Source organism: Tenrec ecaudatus, chromosome 2, assembly GCF_050624435.1.
Source record: "Tenrec ecaudatus isolate mTenEca1 chromosome 2, mTenEca1.hap1, whole genome shotgun sequence".
Classification (NCBI taxonomy): domain Eukaryota; kingdom Metazoa; phylum Chordata; class Mammalia; order Afrosoricida; family Tenrecidae; genus Tenrec; species Tenrec ecaudatus.
In genome coordinates, this window is record NC_134531.1 from 133,975,780 (window position 1) to 133,984,675 (window position 8,896).

Consider the following 8,896-nt stretch of genomic DNA (forward strand, 5'->3'; position numbering starts at 1 on the left):
TGAATTCAAGAACCTTGGTTGGGATTTTAATTCAACAATCTGAGAATAACAGAGATTGTTCATATTAGGGATTTAAGCCAACAAAACTGATTTAGGTAAATTTTTAATTTGTTTCCCCTAATACATAGCTAGGGAAGGCTCATGTGGAGTACTATATCAATAATTGAGAAAAAATATTTTTATTGCTTTTCAGTTGCTGCACTACTAATTTCTTTTTTCCCATGCCTTTAATGCTTTTCAGATGGTCAGAGATGGTTATCACAGTCAGAGGTTGCACTGGGGGCTGAGAGCACACCAGCCCCTCCCTTCCACCAGAGAGGGCTCGGCTGGGCAGGGGCCAAACCGTTCCAAAGGTCCATCCCGTGCTGTCACCGCCTTCCCCGTCCACCTTCCCCAGCGTCCCCCAAGAGTCCAGGAGCTGACCACGTGACCGGACCAGGTCTCATGCTTGGTGCCAGGGACCAGATGGGTAGTAACCACTTACCTCTACTGCCTGTAGCTTCTCATTCTTGGGCGGGATAGAGCACATCTTATAAGTAACCTCGTCGCCTCCCATGGGGACCACTCTCCTTCCACGTCAGATATGTGCAGGAAGATGTTGGGGCCGCAGTTAGCTGGCGTGATGAAGCCTTGGTCCTTGGACCGGCAGAAGCCTTTGTAGACAGGACCCTGGGAGAAGGTCCTCGTCCTGTGAGTGGGCAGTGGGCTGGGGACCATGTTGCCTCCCAGCGGGGATGGTGAGCGTTCTCGGGCCCTCCGGTTCTCCAGCAGCCCAACCAAAGCCTGGTGGGTGGGGGGCTGCGACGGAGGGGGAGGCTCGGATGACATGGTGAACCGGATGCTCGGCTCTGCTCAGTCAACTGCTGGACATGGACTGCAAAGGCCAAGCCACCAGTAATTTCTTGATCTTGCTTTCAATGAAAAATATTAAGAAAGAGCAGTAGAAAATTCTTAGTAGTGGTTTCCTTAAGGGGAGGAGGTTTTTGTTTTGTTTTGTTTTTATCATCGAGGAGGACTTACTTTTCATTTGTTCTCTTTGGATGACCCAAGCCATGATGTTTTCAATTACCTCATAAACATGGAAAACTAAACAATGAATAAAGAAGATCAGAAAAGAATGGGTGCATTTCAATTACAGTGTTAGCAAGCAATAGTAAATATACTATGGACTATGGGAAGGAGAATAAATTTCATCTTAGATGAAAAACAGTGAACATGCTCTTTGGAAGAGAGGATGATCAGACAGCAGCTCACAAACCTTGGGCATATTCGCAGGAGGGGCCTGTCCCTGCAGAAGGACAGCATGCTTGGTAACGCAGAGGGTCAGCAAAGGAAAGAAAGACCTTAGACTCCATGGATTGACGCAGGGGCTGCAACGATAGGTTCAGATGTCACAACCGTTGTGCAGATGGCATTGGGTCAGCCAATATTTCAATTTGTGGTGCATAGGGGCTCCATGAGCTCAGACTGTCTCAAGGGCATCTAACAATAATAAATACCTTTTAAGATTAGATTTAACCACTGGAATGTATCATTTTCTTTTTTTAAGCCCATTTTAAAAAGTGAAGATGAAAATAGGAAGTAAGCTAATCACAATATTAGATATGGTGGGAAATGTTTTTTACTTCTCTCTGTATATTTATTTTTTAGAACAACCAGTAGGACAGTGTGGCGATTTCTAAAACATTTTCTGCTTGTTTTCAAGCCTAATAAGTGAGCAAAATTTTCTGAATTACCAGAGTTGTCTGATTTTAAAATAAAAATGTTTTATAGGGAGCTCTTACAGCTCTTATCACAATCCATCCATCCATTGTGTCAAGCACATTTGTACATATGTTGCCATTATCCTTTTCAAAACACTTTCTTTCTTTAAAAACACTTGAGCCCTTGGTATCAGCTCCTCATTCCCCTCCTCCTTTCCGAGTTGTCTGACTTTTTAATGCAGATATACATTTAGAAAGTACAAGATATACCCACTGTCTCCTTTCTTCTTTGAGAAGAACTACTGCCTTGTTCAGAACAAATAAAATGTAGGGTATAGAACAGCATAGAACTGCTCCTGTGGGTTTCTAAGACTGTCAATCATTACGGGAGCTGAAAGCCATATCGTCCTCCCTCGAATCAGATGGTAGTTTCAAACTGCTGACCTTGTGATTAGCAGCCCAACTCCTGTAGCCAACTAAGCTATAAGAGCTCCTTGAAATTCTGAATGTATAGTTATAAATATAGCTAGATTCCTTATACTTGTGATTATCCTATTTGGCAATGGCAGTTTATTAGCAAGGTAGGGGAATACTTTCAGACACTATGAATGTAATAAGATACTATACCTTGACGGGAGCTCTGGGGGCATAGTGGTTCTGTGTTGAGTTGCTAACTGCAAGGTCAGCAGTTCACAAACCATCAGCCCCTCCACAGGAGAGAGACAGGGCTTTCTCCTCAGACTTCCACAGGGCAGTTCTACTCTGTCCTGGAGGGTCACTATGAGTCAGCATCAACTCGATGGCAGTGAGTTGTTTTGGTTTTGTATCTTAGCAACCATGTGAAAGAAGAAAAATAGAGATACATTATGGGACAGTGGAAAGTTGTAAATAGCTACGATTCAAAAAGTGAAATAGGGATCAGGGTTGCAGGACAATATATTTGATATCGCCGTTTGAAAATTTGCAAGGAAATGACTCCATATACAGCATGGTGTCTATGAGAAAATAAATTCCAAGTACTAAGTTATTTATATTCAAAGGAACATTTAAAATATGGCCCTTTCATAAACTGGAGCCTGCCTGCCTGTGGTCTCCTCTCCCAGAGAATACAATTTGGCTGCAAGGAACATTTTCACCATTCTTGGAACTTAGTAAAGTTATTGAGCCAAGTTGCTAATAAAGAAAAGAAAAAAGAATACATGAGCAGCAGGATGGTATACAGAATGCTACCTGGGCACCTTACCATGGGACAGGCCTGAATTAAGAAAGATTCTGCCATTTATTTTTGCTTTTCTCCTGACCTCCACAGTAGCCATGTCCTTGATTCCTGAGGGGAGACTTGGTGAGGCTCAACAAGCGACCCCACACAGATCCAACTGGGGTCCCTTTGGCAGCTGGCAAAATTTTACAGGCAATTCATCCACCCCTTCCTTCAAAGTCTGATGCATGATTTTCCTCCTGAACTGCCAGGTTCTGGAGGCTGAGGAACATTTTCAGCTTTCAGTATGCGTCTGTCGTCCGAGAAATGTGTCAATCTTGGACAACACATTTCCCTCAGTCTAACTCGCACATAGTAGCTCTGTTTCATATGCATGTGATGTGAAGATAAATTTCCATTAAACTTTATGGGTGCTGATTATTTACCAGTAAGTCCACAGCATACCCAGGTTTTTAGTATCATTTCAAAAGGTTTTAATGTGCTTCTTCCTCATTGGGAAGTGCTTATATTTTAGCAAAACATATTAAGTTCTCATATCAAGCTGTGGGCTAAATGAAAAGAAACGTTAAATAAACATATATATACATATTATGTATGCATACATCCACTACCATCCAGTTGATTCTAATTGATATCAAATTAAAAAGGACACGGGAGAGCTGCCCTTTGTGTTTCTCAGGTTGTAAAACTTTACGTCATGTCATCATCCTTCCACAGAACCTCTGGGGGAAGGGGGATGGAACTGCTGACCTGTGTTAGCTGCTTAACATGCAAACCACCAATCCACCATGGCTCTATACTGATATGTATATAATTGTACATTTATGTTATCCTTGCTTAATTGCTTGATCAGTCAATGCAATAATGGGGCAGTTATTGAAAGAAGAGGCCTCCCCTCCATTTCCAGTCTCTGACGGACCCTATGCCTTCTGATTTAAGTAACTATTTTAAATGATCGTAGATGATCAGACTGCCAATGGTCCAAAATGAAGGTAAATCCTATTTTTGCCAGCTAGCTCATTGACATTCTTCCGTCTATGCTACCTCTTTCATCAAGAAAAATAACTACTTTTTCAGATTTCTGTCCCAAAATTTATACTTCCTGTGAGAGATCATGCTCTTAAATGATAATGTAGAGATCACTTTAATATCACAGTATTTTCCTATTCTTTGTAACTTAAATAAGTTCTCTCTGTATATCCAAACTAAAACTGCCCATCACAGGAGGCTGTGTCTTCTATCCAATCATTGGGATTAAAAAAATAATAATACAATTTTTTTCTCTCAGAAATGTTTCTCTTCAGTAGTTGATTGCAGGTTGGGTTCCTCAGTATCACAAACGTCTCTATTGCCTTTCTAATTTTGATCTATCTGCCTAGTGCCTCTCCTTCTTTTAAAGTTATAGTCCCCCCTCCCTAGATACTCACTTCAAAGTGTGATTTACATTAAGTGCACTTCAAACAACTCCCCACTGAACCTCTGCATTTGGAGCATCAATCATGGATTGATTGAAAGTACTCTGGGTAAAAATAGAAAGAATTGCTATGGGTAAAAATGGACTTCATAGCAGAGTCCTCACATAAGAAAACAAACAAAATCTTTACCTAAGTTTTGCCTGAAAATGCCAGGACCAAAATGAACCTGAATGACCGCCAGGCCGGTAGAATAGTGGCCCCCGAAAAGATCACTGTGGTTATTCACAGAACCTCGGCCTTTGTTGCCTCCCAGGACAAAAGGGGCCTTGCAGATGTGATTAGGTGAAGGCTTTTGAGCTGAGGAGATTATTTTGATTTATCTGGTGGGCACAACATAACCAATTGTTCACTTGTAATCAAGTGGTTGTTACCTAGAGTTATATCATTACAGGGATGTAGAATCAAGTATTCCTCATTCCTCACTAACAGGAAGAGGAAGAGTCAGTCAGTATCAGAGGCAGAAAGACTGGAAGGTGTTACATTCGTGAGTCAGAAGATCGAGGAAGGGTGCAGGAGCCCAAGCATGGCTCTGCAAGGTGGAAAAGGCCAGGAGAGGGATTTCATACTGGAGCTTCAGCGAGGCGCACAGCCCGTTTACACTGTGGTTTTAATACGTCTGACCTCCAGAAAGCCAGAGAGTACAGTTTGGTTCTTTTAAGTCAATAACTTTATAGTAATGGATTATTTTAGCAATAAAAAACTAATGCAGTGGGTAACAGAATCTTAGGATTTCTTTAACAAGGAGGACAATGGTAAGGCAGGCCCTCGGGCCTTTTAAGGCCTATGAAATTATCTCTGCCACTTAACATCATATGCCTCATAGAAGAGAAGCCATTACGTTAGGGGTGAGTTAATTAAAAGTTTGAGTCACAAATGATGTTATAAATATCCAAATGGCCCCTGGCATAAAAAAGTTTCCCCACCACTGTTGCTTTTGTTAGGTGTCAGCAACTTGGCTCCTACGCACAGCCACTCTGCACAGCAAAACGGAACACTGCCCGATCCCGTGCCATCTTCCCAGTCGTTCCTATGCCTGAGTCCATTGATGCGGTCCCTGTGCTCATCCGTCCCACTGTCGTTTCCCTTTTCCAAACATGCGTCCTTCTCCAGGGACTGGTTATCTTCTGATAATATGTCCAAATTACACATAACTTCATTTACCATCCTTGCCTCTAAGGAGCAGTCTGGCCTTACTTCTTCTAACACAGATTGGTTGTCCTTTTAGCAGTTCGTGATAGTTTCAATATTCTTCTCCGGCACCACAATTCAGACACATTGATTCTCCTGTGGCCTTCCCTATTCAATGTCCAAGTTTCCCATGCGTATGGCGCAATGGAGAATACCATGGCTCGAGTCAGGTGCACCTTAGTTCTCAAAATAACATTCTTGATTTTTAATAAGCTACAGAGGTCTTGTGCAGCAGATTTGCCTAGTGAACTATGTCTTGTGATCTCTTGACTGCTGCTCCCATGACACTGATTGTGGATCCAAGTAAGAAAAAAATCCTCAACTTAAACGTCTTCTCCACTGATCATGATGCTGTCACCTCTTGGTCCAGTTGTGAGGATCTTGATCTTGGTTACATTGAGTTGCAATCCAGACTGAAGGCTATAATCTTTGGTTTTCAGCAGCAAGTGCTTCAAGTCCAGTTTGCTTTCATCAATTAAAATGTGGTCATCAGCATATTGCGGGTTGTTAGTAAGACTTTCTCCAATCCTGGTGTCACATTCTTCTCCATATAATCCAGTTTATCTGATGATTTGCTCAGCATACAGAATGAAACTGTATGGTGAGAGGATACAACCTTGACACATAACTTTCCTGATTTTAAACCATGCAGTACTCCCTTGCTTGTTCACACACTGCCTCTTGATCTATGTACACATTCTTCATAAGCACAATGAGATGTTCTGGAATTTCTATTCTTCTCAAGGTTAGCCACAGTTTATTGTGAGTCTCTGAGTCGAATGCTATTGCATAGTCAGTGAAACACATGTAACCATCTTTCTAGTATTCTCTGTTTTGAGCCAAGATCCAGCTGATGTCAGCAATAACATCTCTTGGTCCACGCCTTCTTTTGAATCTGACCTGAACTTCTGGCAGGTCCCTGTCATTGTACTGCTGCAACCATTGCTGGATCATCACAAGCAACATTTCTCTTGTGTGTGATATCAGTGATATGGTTCTATAGTTTGAGGGTTCAGTGGGGTCACCTTTCTTTGGAACGAGCACAAATACAGATCTCTTCCAGTCAGTTGACAAAGTAGCTGTCATCCAAATTTCCTGTACAGATGAGTTAGTGTTTCCAGTGCTTTCAGACTGATCACTGTTACTGTAACAGTGCTAATTAGTTAGTGCTAAATTCCAGAGTTAATTAATTAGTGCTTCTAGTGCTACTACTGTTAATGTGACTGTTTTAATTAATTCTTCAAAACACAGCAGAGACGCTCTCTAAAGCATAATATTATGCATGTATATGTACATATATGCATATATAAGTAAGCATACATGCACCAGAAGTTACAATGACACCCTGGCTCTTGGATATTTCAGGAAAGTATTGTGCAGCAGATTTACCCACATGGGTCCTGCATTTTTTGCTGTTTTATGAGATTTAATTGTGGAGCTTTGAAAAAATGAAATATTTGACAATTCCAATATTTTCTCCATTTATAGTGATGTCTACTGGTCCAGTTGTGAGGATTTTTGTTTTCATTACATTTAGTCAAAACCCATACTGAACCTTGCAGCCTTTGATCTTTATCAGCAAGAGTGTCCAGATCTCCCGGATGTCAGCAAGCAATGTTGCGTCATCAGTATATTACAGGTTGTTAATAAACCTGCCTCCAATTCTGATGCCATATTTCTCTTTATATAGTCTAGTTTCCAGATTATTTTCTCAGCACACGGATTGAACAAGCTCAGTGAGAGAATACAACCCTAGTGCACACCATGCAATGTTCCTTTGTTCTGTTCAAATGACTGCCTCTTGGTCCATGTATAGGTTCCACATGAGCAAAATGAAATGTTTGGAATTACTATTCTTCTCAATTTTATCCTTAGTTTCCTATAATCCACAGTCAAATGTCTTTGCAGATACAATCTATAAAACACAAGTAAACATTGTTCTTGTATTCTTCGCTTTGAGCCAAGATCAAATCCTTGCGCTGCATGCTCGTCCAGTCCAAGTTGAATTTCTTATGGCCACCTGTCCAGGTACCACTGCAACCACTATTGAAGGGTCTTCAAGAAAATCCCATTTGCATGTGATCTTAAGGGTATTGTTCTATAGTTTCTGCTGAGTCACCTCTCTAGATTCTCTTTGGTTACCTGTCTCTGTAGTGGACACAGATGTGGCTCTTCCAATCGGTTGGTCAGGTAACTGTCTTCTCAATTTCTTGGCACAGAGGAATGAGTGCTTCCAGTGCTTCATCAGCTTCTTGAATATTTCAGTTGGCATGTCATCAATTTTTGGAGATATTTTTTCACTAATCTCTTCAGTGCAGCTTGCACTTCAATACAGCTGGTTCTTGATCATATGCCACTTTTGAAATGATTGAATGTTGATAAATTATTTTTAGTACAGTGATTCTGTATAATCCTTCCATTATATTTGTTTTTAAATGGTTTTATTAAAAACAAATACATGATTTTATTGACATATAATTCAATGGTTTAAATATATTTTTAAAAGTCACTATATCATCACCACAATCAATTTTAGAATATTTTCCCATTGTTGTATCCATTGCTTTCTCTATGGATTACCTATCCTGGATTTCGAATAAAAAATTACACACAAAAAACCCCCCTAACAATGACAACAAATTAGAACACAGAAAAATCTTAATCTAAAAGAATGCAAAAGATAATAGAAAGCAACAGATTAAAATTGAGTCAAAAGTGAGAATACATGATAATATGTTAAATTTTAACCTAACTATGTACTCAGAAATCCACTTTTCAATGGACTCTAGAGCATGACTATTTATATCCCTGGTCAGTCCCCACAGGAGTCAGTTAATTTTTAATGGAGGCTTGATCTTCCTGAGGAGTCCGCACATGATCTTCGTGAGGAGTCTGCACGTGGGTTTGGGGCTTTCACTGTGTCATTCATGCCCTTCTGCAAAGTGAGTGCTAAGAATTTAAGTTCTGATACAGGTTCTTCTCCTGGTTTTGGATTTTATTATTTCCAGTCCTTGGAGCACACAGACTGGTATGCTCATTCCTTATGGACTTAAATGACTTCTCACTTTTATAACTGCTTGTTTTAAGAGAAGACTTTAAAACCCGAGACATGATTGTTTCTCATAGCCAGGGGCCATCGGATTTCCTCATCACAATCAGCACCGTTTTCTCCATGTCATGAGGTGTTTCAGAATGTCACCACTCTTTAAAATGACCCCAATTAGTTCATTGTGTTTCTGAAGGAAACATCATTTAGCCCTCGCTTTACTGATGGACTTAGGGCCATTTCCAACTGTTTTCCTTATGAATAG

The 8,896-nt window shown here is 40.6% G+C and overlaps 1 pseudogene; it reads right to left on the minus strand.

The window, feature by feature from the left end:
* Positions 1–264: 264 nt before the first annotated feature.
* LOC142440104 (calcium-regulated heat-stable protein 1 pseudogene) lies at positions 265–828 on the minus strand (annotated as a pseudogene).
* Positions 829–8,896: the final 8,068 nt, after the last annotated feature.